Source organism: Microtus pennsylvanicus, chromosome X, assembly GCF_037038515.1.
Source record: "Microtus pennsylvanicus isolate mMicPen1 chromosome X, mMicPen1.hap1, whole genome shotgun sequence".
In the NCBI taxonomy this organism is placed as follows: Eukaryota; Metazoa; Chordata; class Mammalia; order Rodentia; family Cricetidae; genus Microtus; species Microtus pennsylvanicus.
The window spans coordinates 43,000,051-43,018,822 of NC_134601.1; the positions used below are offsets into that span (position 1 = coordinate 43,000,051).

Here is an 18,772-nt window from a genome sequence, read left to right on the forward strand (position 1 = left end):
TTACCTTTATAAGTTACTTGCCCTTTTTCCTTTGCAGCTCTTAATATTCTTTCTTTAACCTGTATATTTTGTGTTTAGATTATTATATGGCGAGGAGATGTTTCTCTTTGATCCAGTCTGTTTGGTGTTCTGTATGCTTCTTGAATATTTAAATCAATATCCTTATGTTGGGAAAGTTTTCTTCCATAATTTTGTTAAAAATATTTTCTGGGCTTTTGAGATGTGACTCTTCTCCTTTTATTCCTATTATTCTTAGGTTTGGTCTTTTTATTGTGTCCCATATTTCCTGAAAATTCTGTGTTGAGAATTTGTTGGCTTTGCTGTTTTCTTTGGTCTGTGTGTTTATTTTCTCTGTGGTGTCCTCAGAATCTAAGATTCTTTCTTCTATTTCTTGTATTCTATTGATTACGCTTGTTTCTGTAGACTCTGCTCATTGACCTAGATTTTCCATATCCAGCTGGTCCTCAGTTTGTTTTCTTCCTTGCCTTCATTTCAGTTTTCAATTCTTGAACTATTTCCATTACCTGTTTGATCGTTTTTTCTTCGTCTCCCACGGTATCATGTACGTATTTACTCATTTCTTCAAACTTTTTGTTATACTTCCAATCCATTTCTATAAGGGCGTTTTTTACATGTTTTGTAAGGGACTCTATTGCTTACATAAAGTCAATTTTCCCCACTTCTTCTGTGTTAGGGTTTTCAAATACTTCTGTTGTAAGATCATTGGGTTCTGGTGTTTTCATGTTGTTTTTCAGATTATTGGGTGAATTCTTGCCTTGGCGCCTGCCCATCTCCTCCTATCTATCCTACCTAATGGGTCTTTTAAGACCGGGTCAGGTTTCCCTGCTGGCCAAGGGCTCCGCTCACAAAATGCCCTTGCTCTGTTTCCTGGCTCTTCCTGTGGGCCAAGAACCCTCTCACCCCTCAGAAAGGTCTTCACGACCAGGACCAGGCTCCCCGTTTGCCAATGACCTCGCCAACAAAAGACCTACCTCTTTGATTTAATTGTAGTGGGGATATCTGATGTCATTATTGCGTGCTTGTCCCCGCCGCTTGCATCTGCCGCCGCACCGATCCCTCCAAGCCTATTCCTGATTGTGTCTTGCACTTGGCTCAACTGTAGTGGGAAGATCTACTCAGTGTCGGCTTCACTGTTTCATCCTCGGACCATCCCCCGTCTGCGCCGCGCCTCTCTGTCACGTCTGCCTGAATAATTTTTTTTAATGTGTTCTTGGATATGGTTTGCCAGTATTTTGTTGAGGATTTTTGCGTCGATGTTCATGAGTGAGATTGTGCTCAAAGTAAAATTGGAAAAACGTGCAACAAGCAAAGCAAGTTTCTCTATCAGTAAGATAATGCCTTCATCCGTATCCTCAAATTTATACTTCTCAGTATAGCAACTGCTCAACAAACATGACCTTTCAAAGAATCAACTTCCCTAAGGGTTTCCAAAATCATTCTGTGTAACTATACTTCAGCTTCGTCATTAGAATGGAAGTGAATGGCACATGCAGAGCCACTAATATGAGCCGTTAGTCACACTATGACTTCAGGGAAATTATATGACCTTCCAAAAAAATAAATATGTAAATGTTATAGCACCCAACATGTAAACTGAGACAAAGCAATTGCTTAAGGCCATAAGGGCTACATTAGGGAGTCCAACTGTGTATGTGTTCTGAATTGGTGAACTTAGCCAAAAGCAGATAAAAGTATTTTTGAAAAACAACTTGCTTTTGTACTATAAGATTATTTTTCTTAACCTTATTTTCATACATACATATATGTGTGTGTGTGTATACATATACATACATACTAACATTTATATAATAATAGAACTGCAGTAAGTACTATTAAGCAGTGTAGAGATGCATATCAGCATACAGGATGACGTTCACAGAAGTTGTCACCAATGTACTAGAAAATCCCAGGATAGGCCATCCTTAAAATACAGAATACCATTTGTAGTATCAGTTCCAGACATAATCTGCTCTATTCAAGCACTATTACTTATTCTTTCCCTAGCACAACCAGTGATTGTCTGGCCTCCACAGTCTGTGAGAAGCAAACGCCTGGATTGTCACGCTCACCCTCGACCAGCAAGGAATGACATGACCACTGGAGCTCTTCTTATTGCAGTTTATTCCAGGACTTTTTACACTTCTCTCTCTCTCTCTCTCTCTCTCTCTCTCTCTCTCTCTCTCTCTTTCTCTCTCTCTCTCTCTCCCCTTTTCCTCTCTCTTTCTCTCTCCTTGTACTCTCTCCCTGGGCAAACCTCTCCCAGCCCTTAAGTAGGCATGGGCTGCCAATCCCGGATTGCCAGGTGGGCACTGCCCATAGGCCCATGCATATGCAAGCAGCTGATGATCATTGCGTGATCAGGCATAAGTCAGAACTTAGCAATAGGAGTTGATTATACATCTCCATCAGGTGTGATTCCATGCAGCTCGCTAAAGTTCCCCCTTTTGTTTTGTAAGGTAGATAGCCAAACTTGGGGAGACTGTCCTGCTTCAATGGCCACGAAGGCCTGAATGATCATAACTGCATTGCGATGCTGTGAAACCCTTATGTGACAAATGCACCCCAGGCATACCAGGGAGGCAAGCACCCTTAAGCTTGCCAGGGCTCTTATTCCCACCCACTCCCTCAGATGATCCATGGAGTGATCCAGGAAGATAGTTCTTCTGCCAGGCTGGTATCCATGTGTGTGGAGTTCACAGTCACCATCGCCACCCGCAACTTTTCCAGTTGTTGTTCGAATTCACCAGACCAATTACCTAAAAGATAACTAGACAATTCTTTAAGCAAATTAGCTGCATGAGTAAATTTTTCATATTGAATGCTGGTCACACACACAGCCCCAGATACTTCCACTCACAGCCAAGCTGAGCCAATTGCCAGAGCGGCGGCTGTGCTTGTGGCAGCAGCAAGGGCAGTCAGAACTGATAGCAGAGGGGCCAGCACAGAGGAGAGGAAGGGGAGGCAATCTTGCTTTCCCCTCTCTGGCTTTCCTCTGCCTGCTCCTGTCATTCCTGGGGGTTTGACTTTTAGGAGTGGCTTTGCCATGACCCCAGGAGCAGTCAGAAACCACTGTTCCTTCAGCAGCCCCCTAAATAACATACTCCAGCTGCCATACCCTCGTGGCTCATTTATTCCTGTCAGCTGAGTGCATGGAAGACACCTTCTGCCTCGTGCACCTCTTTGGCTTCCCTAGCAACCCAGCTGATCCTGCTTCTGCTCTGAAAGGGCCCTTAAACCGTGTTTTAGGGAATTGGGGCGTTGTCAATCTCTCTGGCTACTTCCTGCTGAGCGGGGACGTTGCATTCTTACTCTCATTTTCAGTCACGCTTGGATATTCAGTTCTCGATCAGGCTGGCAGGCCAGCAGATCTTACCTCATGCTGTGCTTCTATGCCCTGAGGCAGGTCCCTGTGTTTGCAGCTTCGCACACCCTCAGCACTGCTTGGCCTTGGAGGCGCCTGGAGCTCCTTGGTCTTGGAGCCACAGCTGCTCACACTCCACTGCAAACTCTGGAGGGCTCGATAATTCAAACCACATGAATATCACTCCCTTCCTAAGCATACCTTGTTCGGTGGCAAAATCTGGATCTCTACCAAGCCTGTCCCAGGATGAAACATTAATATTGCCAGAGACGGCAAACCAAGGAGCAATTGTCACCTTCACCCAAACACTTCTCCAATGCGCTCCATAACAGCTCATTAAGAGCCAGAAAAATCAGGTGTGATGTTGAAGCGCCCGTTCTAAAATCCCATTCTTAAACCGTCCACTTTGGTTGTGGCCCTTACTTTAAACCATCCACTTTGATCGGGGCTCTGACTTTAAACCGTCCGTTTTGGTCGTGTCCCTATTACCCCCACTCTCCCTTCTTCTACCGGTGAGAGCAGAAAACCCGCTTTTTGTCGCGGATCCCCAATCTTTACCTTGAAGATTATTTGGTGCACCCCCTGACTGCAGCAAGTTCTGGGCTCCACAGAGAAAGGTTTGGAGGTTCCCCGTACGCGTGTCCCCGTACGGGCCACCACTTGTCATGCCGCAACTCGTTCAGCAAGGAAGACGCAACCACCAGAGCTCTTCTCACTGCAGTTTATTCCATAACTTTATTCACTTTCTCTCTCTTTTCCCCTCTTTCTCCCTCTCCGGGCAAACCTCTCCCAGCCCTTAAGTAGGCATGGGCTGCCAAACCTGGATTGCCAGGTGGGCACTGCCCGAAGGCCCACGCATATGCAAGCAGCTGATGATCATTGTGTTATCATAGCATAAGTCAGGCCTTAGCCATCTCAGGAGTTGATTATACATCTCCATCAGGTGTGATTCCACGCAGCTCGCTACACTGGATCACCCTTTCTCATTCAGTTATGAGGCTCAAAGGGACCCAACTGCAACACTGACGACCTTGTGTAAGAGGAACCCAAAAACAAAGTCTTCCAAACACCCCTTGCCTTCCCAATCATGTTGCCTCTTCAATAGTCCATGTCCTGGTCACTGACAGTGGGCACCAGACTACCTAGCACTCTCATGATGAAGAAGAGAGGGTCCAAGGTGCCCTCCTCATTCAGAAAGCTTGGATGTTTGCTGGATAGTGCACGCAGAACCACCAACTGAGACAGCTCGGGACTGGCCCGTGCAGGCCTGAGGACATCCATTCCAAGTGCAGCTCTCGAGCTTTGTTCAATTTCTGAGGCCAACCGTCACTCGAGTACTGTGCGCTTCAGCTACCGGACGTGTCCACAGTTCTCTGGAAGGAGAGCCTCTCTCTGAGGATATTGCTTTGCTGCTGCTTGCCTAGAGTCACCATTGGCAAGTACTCCCCTGCCCCTTGGGAGGGGTGATTTCCCTTTTTACTTTTCAACTACTTTATTGGCTAAATGGCCAAACCTGTGGAGAGAGGCCAGTGAGCCTCAGCTGGTCCATCATACTCTGACCAGAGACCACAGTTTTCTCAGCCTCCCCGGCCTGGGACCCCCTTCAGTGGACCCCGTCCTGGGTCCCCCTTCTGGGTCCCCCAATGGAATGATGACATCCTATCCCAATGGGGAAAGCGCTTGCCTCATAGGCCTGGGACCCCGTTCAGAGGCCGCAGGCCTGGGACCCCCTTCAGTGTCTCCCAAGGGATTGATGGCAGCGCACCCCAATGGGAGACATACTTGACCAGCACCAAATTCCCGAGGGACTTTGCCCCAGCGGGGGTGCTTCGACTGGCTCGGCAAAAGTTCAGGTGCCAAAAGCCTTATGAGGACAAAACAGTCAAAATTCCCTACACTGGTACGGCAGATAGTCTGCGGAGTCTTAGAGCTCTTATAAAGACCACATCCAGTAAGAAGACCCTGAACCCCTTAAAGGAGCTGAAAGAGATCAAGGAAGGACAAGTTCCACTTCCTCCAGAGGTTCCTGACTGCAGGAGTAATCCACTGAGCAGGGAACCCAGACCATCTGCCTTACCTCCCGCCACTAGAAAAGGAGTGGCCTCAACTTCTGTGCACAGACCTGGGAAAGTGCAAAGAAGCCTGGATATGTCTACTGTGTTTGAAGAACCTATGGACTTTGACCATTCGGGCACCAGAGTGTCTGCAACATCTGCAAGACACTGTGCTGGGGATGCCAGTGAAAAGGTCAACGAGGATGACAGAATGCCTGGGCCGTCTTCTGCTGACTCTTCCACTGACCAACGTGGACTGGTAATTTCCCCACAATTTCAAGGTTCCCTGCAACCTTCCTCCCCTACCCAAGGAGCTCTGGGATCTTCCACTTCTTCCCAAGATGCTCAGGGACTATCCCTATCCACCGGAGAGGTTCTGGGAGGAACCCCATGTGATCAAGGGTCTATGGGGCATTCCATGTCTTCCCAGGCATCCCAGAAACCTCCCCTTTTGCTGAAAGGAAAATCAAACATGTCTCCCTTTCTAGAAGCGTTTTCAAAAGGCCATCCTCGAGCCGAGGGGTCACCAACCATTCCAATTCTCCACCAAAGAGTTTCAGACAAGCCCCTTCTGATCAAGGGGGCCTACAGCAGGCCCCATTAGACAAAGAGGGCTCCAAATGTTTTTCTCCAAACGGGGTGCTCACTGATTTCTCATTTTCCCAAAATGAAATGTATCCTAACCCCTCTCCCCAGGGGAGTTTAACACCATTGAAAGCTGCCAAAGACGACTGGAGAGTTATACCCTCTCATGAAGAGAGCCGAGGCTGTTTTCCCCCTCCCCAGAACGACCCTAAGCAATCCATATCTGCTGAAGTGAGCTTGAGTCCTGCCTCCTCTGACCAAGGGTATTTTATAACTTCCCCATTAAAGCAAGAGGGCTTTAAATGTCCTCCACCCGAAAATGGGCTTGGATCTTCCCTTACAGCACAGGGGGGACCAAGCCCTATCACTATTCCCCAAGTGGGCCTCACAGCACTCATTCCTATCCAAACAGAAACAAAACTATCTCCATCTACATCCGGGATTCTAGAACCTTTGCCATCTTCAGAAGGGGACCTAGAGAGTTCAACATATCTACAAGAGATGCTAGGCACTCCTAAGTCCACCCAAGGGACCCTTGTACCTTCTCAACGTACACAAAGGTCTCTAGCACCTGCATCAACTTCTGTTGGGGTTCTGAGTCCTTCTGTATCTATCAAGAGGACTCTAGAATTGTCTACATTTAGAGAAGTGTAAAAGACCTATTCTCTCTCACAAAGGGAAATTCAAACCTAATCCAGATATGAAAATGGACAATGGATATTCCCGCTATAGCAAAAAGAGAAGGCCAGATCCTCCTTCTGAGCAAGGTGGATTTCCAGTGTCCCTATCAGACCAAGAGGGCTCTAAATATACCCTGCCAATCAAACAGGCCCTTCTGATTTGTCATTGGAAACAAAATAGCCAAAGATATGCCAAGAGAGTTCAAGTGAGTCGTGCACGCTCCACAACTACCCAGGGTGCTAAGACAATACAGCCTTCCCTTCTTCCTCACGAGTCTCTAGGGCTTTCCACATGTGTAGAAGAGGCTCTTGAAATTTCTACACATATACCAGGATTACCAGGTCATTTACAACCTGTCCAGCACGTTTTGGGTTCTACCATATGTGATAAAGGGACTGTGGGGCAGGATACATATGCAGAAGGGGTTCCATACTCATCCCCATCTTTAGAAATGACTCTTGGATGTGACAAATGTACACGAGAATTTGTAGCAAATTTCACATTGAGAGAAGGCGATTCCTCAGATTCGACCTGCCCACATACACCCACAGGACCTCTCCACTCTTCACAGGAGGCTGTGGAAATTTCCCCATCTCCTCAAGGGTATCAACAATCAGTCAAAACTACACAAGAGGCTATAGGCCATTTCCCATTTGCACAAAGGGATATTAGTCTTTCCACATGCCCACAATTGACTCCAGAACATCCAGCAAATACCCCAAAGGTTCTGAATACTACTTTACCTTCCCAAGGGCCCTTGGAACCTGTTTTGTCCATCCAACTGCCTCTGGAACCTAACATCTCTACACAAAAGTCTTTATTATATTATTCACCTGAAGAAAGTATTCCTGAAACCTCCACATTTACACAAGGAGGTCTAGTAACTTTCTTAGCTGCCCAAGAGGACTTTAGACCTACTACATATGCACAGGAAACTTTAGAGGATACCACACCTACACAGGTTCTAGAAATTTCCCCCCATTCTGATGCTGTAGTAAAGGAACACACATGTACACCTGACACAGTAGCACCTTCCCCTTCTGTGAAAGACGCCCAAGGATCTACCATATCCGGAGAAGGCACTTTACCGTCTTCCCCATCTACACAAGAGAGTTTCAGGTGTATCCCTTCTCAGGAGGGAAATAGTAAACATGTTCCCTCTACCCAAGTGGGCCTTGGATGTTCCATTTCTACCAAAAAGCGGTTGAGAGATGAGCCTTCTGATGAAGGGGACTTCGGAACTTCCTCATCTGAGGAAGGCAGTTTCATTCTCCTCCCTTCTTCAAAAAGGGTATGTGCATCTTCTACTGCTCCAAAAGAAACATCAATCACTACAAGTACTCCTCAGGTAAGTCCTACGCCTTCTACATCTGTCCAAAAGGCCCCACGATGTTCCACATCTGAACAAAAGACCGTGGAACCTTGCCATTCTAACCAAGAGCCTCGTGAACATTCCATATCTTCCCAAGAGGCCCAAGGGCTTTCTCTGTTTTTCCCAAAGCGTCTATGTCATTTACCATCTGTCCCAGGCCTTCACGGACATTCTCCATCTCTGTCAAAGGCTCCAGAAAATTCTACCTATACCCAAGGGGATCTGTCAATTTTTAAATCTGACTTGGGAGCCTTGAAACCTTCGTTATCTGCCAAAGGGTCTAAGGGAAAGGCCAAATGTAAACAAAAACTTCTTGAAACTTTGCCATTAGCACAAGAGGACCTGACATCTCCTATGTCCTCCAAACCATCTAAAGATCCCTATGCCTCCTCCTGCCTTCTGGCTGCAGAACACTTTCCATCTCCCCCAGCTTCTCCAGTATCATCAACATCTGAGCAGTGGTATCTAGGAACTTCACCATCCTGCCAAGGGTTTCTTAGACATTCTCCATCTGCCCCAGGAGATATGTGTTGTTTCCAGGCTGCCCAGGGAGCAAAAGAACTTTTGTCATCTGCCCAAGGGCCTCAGGAAAGTTTTCCACCTTCATTAAGTTATTCAGGACATTTGCCCAACCTCCCAGGAGAACAGGAAGATTCTTCACTCGAACAAGGGATTTTAGAACATGTCTGTCCTGCTCAGGGCTCTCTGGAAACTTCATGCTCACCTAGGGTGTCTTTGCAAAGGCCCTTGTTGTCCCTAGAAAGGCCTCTGGATCTTTCCATATCCACTCAGGGGAATGCTGGTACTTCCCAATCTGAACAAGGACTGCAAAGTTTTTTACCATCTATGCACAAATATCTGGGAAATTCCCCTTCAGCCTTTGTACCTCTTCGGCACTTACCAGTGGCTCCAAATGCTCAGGGACTTTCAACTCTGTCTCAGGAAACTCCTTCCCCATTGTTGCCTGTTCATGGAATTCTAGAATTACCTCAATATGGCTCAGTGGCCCTACCATCAATGCCATATGTACAAGGGCTTAAGGGAAGTCTCTCATCCTCAGAAGGTACCATAGCCCCTGTGCTCTCAGTCCAGAGGTCTGTGGGACTTTCCCTATCTACACAAGAGCCTATACAATTTTACAAATCCACAAAAGCAATTCCAGGGCATTCTCTGTCTGCTCTAGATGATGTGTCACCTTTTATATCTTCCCAGGAGACCCTGGGACTACTGTCCTCTATGGAAGTAGATGTGGGGACATATTCACACAACACAGGATCTCCAGGACAATTGAAAAATATCTCAGTGTTTCCAGGATCTATGATATCTGATCATGATCCTGTTGTAATTTCCTTACCTGCACAAGGGACTCTTAGACATTTGCCATCTGCTCAAGAGGATGTGGGACTTTCTCTGTCTGCCCAACAAGCTCCAGAACTGTCCACATTGGAACAAGGGTCTATCCAACATGTGGAAGCAGCAAAGGTGGCTCTGGTAAACACATCATCTCCCAAAGGGGCTAGCAGAAAATTAGAACATTTTCCACCTAGCGAAGAAGCTCTTGAACATTCGTCAACCCACCAGGGGATTCAAGAAAGTTTGAAATCTTCCCTAGAGTCTATTGAAATTTTGTCATCTAACTCTAAACATGTCAAAAATTCTCTTTCTGCCGAAGGTAGTCTTGAGTCCTCTCTATGTGGTCCAAGGGTTCTTGGACATATGCTAGCTGACAAACACCCTGAACAACATTCTATATATGCACAGGGGTCTCTGAGTAATTCACTGTCCACCCAAGAGGCTCAAGAACACTTAGCACCTTTAACAGGGATTTTGAAACCTTGCCAATCTGCCAAGGAGGGACTCAAAACTTTTATACCTTCACAAATTGTTCTGGAAAGTGCTCCAAATATTTCAGAGCGTCTAGGAGTTTTATCATCTGCTCTGGAACATATGGGACTTTCCTCAACAGCAAATGAGTCACTAGAGAACTCCCAATATGCTGAAAGTGTTGTGGAGTCCTCTTCTTCTGCCACTGGAGCTCTAAGAACTACATTTGCCCAAAAGTCTTTGGAAAATTCTTTACCTGGAAAAGGTATTAGGGAAACATTATCACCCTCCCAAGGGGCTTTGGAAATATTATCATCCACAAAAGGGAGAGTTGAAAATGTATCATCTCCTGATAGGTCAATGAAACCTCCTACTTCTTTACAGGAGGCTTTGAGACCTTTTTCATATTTCCAAGGCCCTCACCAACATCCACTATCTGCACAAGGGCCTCTAGGACCTCCTCAAACTGACTCTGGCATTCAAGGACCTTTATCAACTCCAGAGGCTGGAGGAAATTTATCAAGGGAACCAGGTTCTTGGAAAGCTTGCACATTGACCCCAGAAACTCTAGATAATTTGCAGTCTGCTGAAGGACCTGATGATCTGTCCATATCAGCACATGACATGATTGATCCTTTACCACATACCCAAGGGGCTCTAGAAATCTTGGTATATTCTCCAGGGCTCATGGAACCATCCGAATCAGAACATAGGAAACTTGGGCATGTGTCATCTGTGGGAAATGATGGAGAAATTTCTCCATTTGAGAAACCAGCCAAATCAACTTCCCCATCGACTCCATATTTACCTCTCAACACAGAGGTTGTGGAATCTTCCTCATGTGGTCTGGAATCTCTGGGGTCTTTACTATCTACCAGAGAGGATGCAAAAGGCACTCCCTCTGCACCACATGCACAGGAACCTTCCTTATCTACTTCCCAGGCCCTAGAACATTTTGTAACTACCCAAGGGCCTCTGCAAATTAACACACCTGACAAACAGACTCTGTGCTCTTTGACATCTAGAGTAGAGGATGTAGAACATTCCACTTTTTCTCGAGGGTTTCCAAGAAGATCCCAAATACTCCCAAATGTTCTTGACCATCTGTCCAGTAGTGGAGAGTCTGAGGAATTTTCTCTCTCTGCTCCAGGAACTAAAAACATCTCCTTACTTGCTCGAGAGCCTTTAGAACATTCCTCCCTACAAAATGCAACTCAAGCCACTTTCCCTTGTCTTCAAGAGGTGGTGGGATCTTTGCTATCTGAACAAGGGTCTTTGGGACGGTTTCCATCTGATTATGGTTTTCTGGGACCATTGGCATCTACACTAGGAGCTGGGGGACCTTCCCTATCTGAAGCAGATTCTATACAGCTATCTGCATCTGAACCAGTGACCAAAGCACATTTGACCTCTTCCCTTGGGCCTTCACCATCTAAATATTATGACCAGATGAAGGTGGGAGTTTTGCCAGCTCTCCATGGAGATCTTGAATCTTCTCAGTCTGATCAAAGGACTCTGGAAATGACCAAGTTTGCAGAAGGGGCTCTAGAAAATTTATCAGTTGCTCAAAGAACTACAAAACTTTCAACTCATTCCCAGGATGCAAATAAATTTTCTCTATCGGACCAAAGTCATCTATTACATTCACTATGTGTCAAAGAGGCTTTGATACCTGCTCTGTCTGATCGGGAAACTGAAGAATCATTGTTATCCCCCTCAGAAGATACAGAACATCCACCCTCTTCAGCTTGTGTTCAGATGCAGGAACCTTCTCTATCTACACTAGGGCCTCAAGACGCTTTGCTAACTATACAAGAGCCTCTGAAACTTTCCATATATATCTGTGACTCTCTGTGTCCTTCTCCATCTTCCATAGAGTCTGAGACTGTAGAGTTCTCCACATCATCTCCAGAGTATCTAGAACCATCCCAATCTGCACAAGGGGAACTAGAGTATTTTTCAACTGCAAGACAGTGTATAAAACATTCTTCAACAGCCTCACAATCTACAAGAAAATTGTCCTCGTTCCATGGGTGTGGAGAGCATTTATCATCTACCCCATGTGTTCAGGAACATTTCCAATCTGGCCCAGTGGATCTAGCAACTTTGCTTTCTTCCCAAGGGCCTCAGAAACTCTTTAAATTGACTCAAGGGTTGTTGCATCCTTCAGCATCTGCCCAAGAGTCTCAAGAAACTTCTGACTTTTTCCAAGATGTTGTGGGAAGTCATGAATCCTCTGAGAGGACTCGTGGCTATTTTTTATCTAAAGTAGAGCCAGTGGAAACTTTTACATCAGTTTTAGAGGCTACAGTATCTTCACCACCTGCTACACAACCTCTGGAAGTTTCTTCATTACTACATGTGACTTCAGCAACTTCTCTAGCTGACCAACAGGTAATGGGACCTAAACCACCTTCACAAAGAACTCTAGAAGTGTTGTCATTGGCACAAGGGACCCCAAAACCTTTGGCATCTGCCCAAGGGAATAGGAGAAATTCTCAGTTAGAAAAAGATACTCTTTCAGTACAGGATATTTTAGGATCATTGCCATGTACAACAGGAGTTCTACGATCTACTCCATATGCCCATAAACTACCAGAAATATGACCGTCTACCAAAAAAAACTCCCTATCTCCTAAAGAATCTTTGGTACTGCCTATATCTGCAATCTTGAGAATTTGCAATCTGATCATGAACTTACAAAACATTACAATTCTTTTCAGGAAGCTTCTAGACCTTCTCTGTTGGTCCAAGGTCCTCTGCAAGAGTCTCCATCTGCTTCAGAGACTCTGAGACCATCTTCTAACCAAGGAATTCAAAAGTTTTTGTTATCTCCACCAAGTGCAGTGAAACCCTCATCATCTGCACCAAATACTAATAAACCTCTCCAAACTACTCTAAGGAATCGACCAACTCGCCTATCTAATCAAGAGAACTGGGAAAATTCTATGTCTCTCAAGGGTACACTGGGTTCTTTCTCATCCAGATCAGGGTCTGTAGAACATTCAGCATCTTCCCCATTGATTATGGGTCCACCGGCATCATTCCACAGTAAGCGAGGACACTTGTTTTGCACAGATACATCACCATCTTTCCAAGGGCCCTCAGGGCTTTGTCATTTCCTTCTGGGACTACAGGACATTTACAACATGGCACAAGATCTCATGAATCTTCTTTATCAGCATCCAAAAATCTCCCACATTTTCTATCTGACCAATGTTACATATCTACTCAGGGAACTCTAGCTTCTTCACCATATAGCCAACAATCACTACAACAGTCAGCATCTTCCCAAGAAAAGTTGGGACCATCCAAGTTTGACCAGTGCACACGTAGTCATTTGTCTTCTGTCCCAGATGACTTGGGAATGTCTACATTTGTCCCAGTGATTAAACGCACATTGCCACAATCCCCAATGACTCCTGGACTTTCCTCACTAACACAAGCAAGTCCAGTTCCTTCCCCAACTTTGCAAAAAGATGATGAATTTTGCCTATCTTCACAAGCAACTCTGAAAGTGAACACATCAGAGCAGGAGACTCTAAATCCTTCACCAACTACTCGAGTTCCCGAGAAAGCTTCTCTTTATACAAAACCCAGTTTGGTAAAGCCCACACAGGCACCAAGTACTGAAGGACATCCAGCTTCTAAGTCAGAGACTAATCAAAGTACCCAGAAGGAATTAGGATTTTCTCCACCTGCCCAAATGCCGCTGATAATTTCCTTATCTACACAAGGAACTCTAGGGTCTTGTTCATCTGACCAAGGTGCTCTGGGGACTTCCCTATCTGTCCAAGGGTCTCTAAAACTATCTACTCCCACACAGGGAATTGTAGGAACTGTGCCATCTGTGCAAAGTACATTGACACATCCCACTTCTTCCCAAGTAGCTCCAAGATTTTCTCCATTGGCCCGACATACGGTCCAAGATTCAGCATCTTCCCCAAGGACTTCAGGATCTTTCTTATCTAGACAGAAAACTCAAGGATCTTTTTTGTCTTCCCCAGAGGACATAGAACATTCACCATCTATACCACATGCTCAGGAACAACCTCTATCTGTTCCAGGGACTGCACAACCTTTGCTATCTTGTGAAGGATGTAAGAAACTCTCCAAAGCACCAGAGAGAACTTTACCTGTGCAAAGTTCTTTGTCATCCATCAAGGCTTCAGGGATTTCGGGATAACACCAACACTCCCACAATACATTGGAGCATTTGCCTCCTGTGAAAAAGGATGTAGTTTCTTCTCAATCTGCTCCAGGGATTATAGGAGCTTTTCTATCACCTGTAGTGCCTGTTGAACATTCAACTCCTACTCAAAAAGTTGCAGAATCCTTTCTCTCTGGTCAAGTGCATCTAGAAAATTTCAAACCTGACCAAGGGTCTCTGAAACTTTCCATATCAGCCCAGTCAATGCTAAAGGAATCACGATATGCTACAGGGGGTCTACAATCTTCAGCATCTTCCTCAGAACTTCCAGAACCATACATAGATTCCCCACCTACCCAAGGGCCAGCAGGAGATTCCTTATCTGCTGCAGGGCATCTGGGTCTCACTGTATCACCATCACAAGTAGCTCCATTTTCTCATTCTGATGAAGGATGTGTGGACACTTGCTTTTCAGGACAGGGAACTCTAAAATTGTCCAAATCTGCACAAGGGACTCTAGGGTCTCTCCCATCTACTCAGTGCACCGAGGGTCATTTCATATCTTCTCAAGGCACAGCAGGGCAGTCCACATCTGCAAAACAGACTACAGGACCTTTAACAACTACAGAACCTCTGGGGTCTACTCACAATTCCCGAGTCATATTAGGATCTGTGCCATCTTATCAAAGGCCTCTGAGAATTATTTTATCTGCCCAAGGGTCTATAAAGCTAAACAACACCCACACAAGGAAATGAAGGAATTCTGTCATCTTCTCAAAGTGCTTCAAAACATACAATCTCTTACCAAGAGTCTCCAAAATTTTCTTCATCTGCTCAACATGATGTCCAAAGTACAGCATCTTCCCCTAGGACTGCAGGACATTTCCCATCTAGCCAGAAACCTCACGGATCCTTTTTGTCTTCACAAGCACACATAGAAGAACATTTGCCATCTGCTCCAGGTGCTCAGGGAAATTCTTTATCTAATCCATGGACTCTAGGACCTTTACTATCTTGTAAAGTGCCTAAGGAACATTCCACAGCTACAGAGGAAACTTTGCCTGTCCTAAGTTCTTTGTCATCTATCCAAAGGTCTTCAAAACACTCAGTATATTCTTTAGGGGTTTTGAGACAGCACCAATCCTCCCAGAACACCTTGGGGAATTTGTCATGTGTGAGAGAGGGTGTGGAAAATTTCCAGTCTGCTACAAAGACTATAGGAGCTTTGCCATCACTTCTAGTGCCTAGAGGACATTTAACTTCAACCCAAGAATCTGCAGAATCTTTCCCTTCAGGCCAAGAGAATATAGAACCTTTGCAATCTGCTCAAGGGCCTCTGAAACATTTTATGTCATCCCAGGAAATGCTGCATTCAGCACAATCTGCTGAAGAGACTCTGCAACTTTCAGCACCTTCCCAAGCATTTCCAGAGACATATACAAATTCTCCATTTACCCAAGTGACTAGGGGAAAGATCCATCAGTACCAGGGCATCCGGATCTCTTGTCATCAACACAGGTGACTTCACTATTTTCTCATTCTGATGAAAGGACTGTGGAAACATGCCCATCATCACCAGGAACTCTGAAAGTGTCCAAATATGCACAAGGGACTCCAGAGTCGTCTTCTGCTTCCCAGGACACTGGGGAGTTTCTCTTATCTGCCAAAGGCACATTGGGAAATTCAACATCTTCAAAGCAGACTGTAGGACCTTTTCCATCCATGACAGAACCTCTGAGGTCTATCCAAAATACCCAGACACTATTAGGATATTTGCAATCTGGTCAGAGTTCTCTGGGAGTGTCTCAGGCTGCAGAAGGGCCTGTGGATCCTTCCTTATTTTCCCAAGGGTCTCTGGACTTATCTGTGTCTGCCAAAGGGACTCTAACACCACTGCTGTGTAATCAATGAACTAGGAAACACCTTGTTTCATCTAAAACCTGTCAGAAAACATCTCAGTCAGCACAAAATTCTCCACAACAACCACCATCTGTCTCAGGACTTCCAAATCCTTCCCAATCTGAACAGAGCACACTAGGATCTTTATCCTCTCCTCCAGGTACTGGAATATCTGCCCCAGATTCTGAGGAAATGTTCCAACTTTCTGCACGTTCAGGATATCCTGAACCTTTGCTATATTTTGGATTGCCTCTGGAACTTTCTGTGTGTGCACAAGGAACTCTGTGTCCTTTTTCATCTTCTCAAGAAAAACTTGATCCTTTACAGTCTATCTCTGGTAATCTGGAAACATCTCAACCTGCCCAAATGAATCTTAGCCATTTGTCATCTGTCAGAGAGCCTGTGGGAAACTCTCCATCCGTCCCTGGTCCTCAAGAGCCTTCACCTTTTAACAAAGAGACTAGAGAACTTTCTACATATGTCCCAGGTGATCCAGCACCTCCACTCTCTGCTCATCTCCCTCTAGAACTTAATGTATCTGCCCAGTGTTCGCTGAGTCCATCAGCATCTTTAAAAGGAACTCTAGCATCCTCATTAGCTACAGAAGACATCCAAGGAATAGTCCAAAATACACATAGTTATCATGGGCAACTGCCACATGTAAGAGAAACATTGGATACCTCTCCATCTCATGTAGGAAGTTCAGTATACCTACCTTGACCTAAGGAAACTCTGGGACTTTCCTCTTTTCACCAGGGGAGTCAAGCTTCTCACTGTGCTCAAAAAGCTTTGGGTTCCTGCCTGTCTATACAAGGGTCTATGGGACTCTCCACATCTGCACAAAGGAGTCTAGGACATCCTCCACCTGCCCAAGGTATCTCAGGCAGTTCCTCACATACACAACATACATGCTCACAGTCCACTTCTGCACAGAACACAGTAGCATATTCATCATCTACTCCAGTATCTCAGAGAAATAGCCAGCATGCCAAAAAAATGGTAGAAACTTTGAATTCTGCCCCAGGGTCTGCAAGAATTTCTATCACAGCACAAGGGTCTGTATAACCTTTGCTATCTCCCTGGGAGTCCCCAGGATATTCATCATCTGCACCAGGTGTACACAAAACTTCTACATCTACCATAGGACATGTGGTATCTGATGATGGGCTTATGGAACTTTCCATATCTTCCCAGGCAAATTCGGGTCCTTTCCATTCTTCCCAATGCCCTTTGGAACCTTACCTGTGTGTAGAAGGAACTTTTGGTCTCTCTAAACCTAGGCATGGCACTGTAGGACACTCTGTTTCATCCCTGGGACCTGTTGGATCTTGGCAGTCTGCCCACAGGGTTCAACAAACAGCTTCAGACTCTTCCGGATCTATGCCTTTTTCAAAAGAGAACCAAGACATTCCTTTACCTGGACAAGGGAATCTAGGACATACATCATCTTCCCTAGGGCCTTTCATAATTCCCATATCTGTTCAAGTGAGGTCATATCCTTTAGTATCTTCCCAAGAAGGGGTAGGACATTGCTTGTCTTCCCAGGGGACTCTGGAAGATTCTACCTGCATACATGGCAATCTAGGGATACCCAACTCTTCAACGGGGGATTTGGGAACTTCCCCCATCTAATGCAGGGACTCTAGGATCTTCTCCACCTGCCCAAGTGGATTTAATAATGTCTCCAACTGTCTCACGGACTCTGAGACCACTCCTGTCTGCCAGGGATATTCTAGGATCATCCACATCTGCCCAAGGGGCTATGAAACATCCATCAAATACTCAGGTGAATACAGAACCTTTGGCATATGCCCAAGATGATCTAAGACTGAGGTCTCCTTCCCAGGAAAATAAGGGACCTTTGCAATTTCCCCAGGGAGAATTAAAAGTATTGCTATCTGCCCAAGAGGGTTACAAAACTACTCTGTCTAATTCAGGGCCAGTAGAAAATTTCCTATCTGCTTCGGGAACTCCTGGCCTTTTCAATTCTGTACTCCAAGATGCTGGAGGATCTTCCTTATCCTCCCAAAATAAGGTGAGACTGTCCACATCATCACAGAAATATGTAGAATCTTCACCATCTCATCAAATGTCTCTGAAACATTCTCCATATTCTCAAGGGTCTATGGGAACTACCCCATCTTCACAAGGTACTCTTGTAGATTCCTCACAAGACAAAGTGTGGAAGAAATTGTCTGCTCCTGCCAAAGTGACTCTAGGACAGTCACCACATCACGAGAGTTAATAAGGAAATATTTCATCTACCCAAGGAACTGTGGAATTGTCTCCATCACAACATGAGGCTCTTGGACATTCCACACTTTTCCAATGGTCTCCAGAATCATCCACATCTTCTCCAAAAGTTCTAGGCCCTTCTTATGACCAAGGGTCTGTAAAACAGGTCCCATCTGCCCCAGGAGCTGTAGAAGCTCCATTAGATAAGCAGGGTGCTCTACCACTTCAGCCTCATTTCCAAGGGTGTCTGGGACCTTCCCAATGTACTCCAAAGCCATTAGAATCTTTGCCATCTCACAAAAGAGTTTTGAAATTTTTAGAATCTTTATCAGGATCTCTAGGAACTATGACACCTCTCCCAGCAACTCTGGGAAATTCTATATCTGCTCATGGTGATTTGTGCCCTTGTGATTCTGACGAACAGATTCAGGGATCACCATCTTCTCTCTGGAAAGCTCTTCAATTTTCTCCATCATCTAAAGGTTCACTGGAACCTCCTCCATCTGTACCAGAGACTTTGGAATCTATATTGTCAGATCAACTGTGTTCAGAAATGTCTATAACTACCCAGGGTTCTCTAGGACCTTCAC

At 45.3% G+C, this 18,772-nt stretch overlaps 1 long non-coding RNA gene across 1 annotated transcript; it reads right to left on the minus strand.

Moving 5' to 3' along the window:
- Positions 1–2,152: 2,152 nt before the first annotated feature.
- Positions 2,153–17,179, minus strand: LOC142840567 (uncharacterized). Its single transcript, XR_012908937.1, has 2 exons — positions 14,405–17,179; positions 2,153–14,121 (listed from the first exon to the last, which is right to left on the minus strand). It is a non-coding gene; the product is annotated as an uncharacterized LOC142840567 (long non-coding RNA).
- Between the last annotated feature and the right edge of the window lie 1,593 nt (positions 17,180–18,772).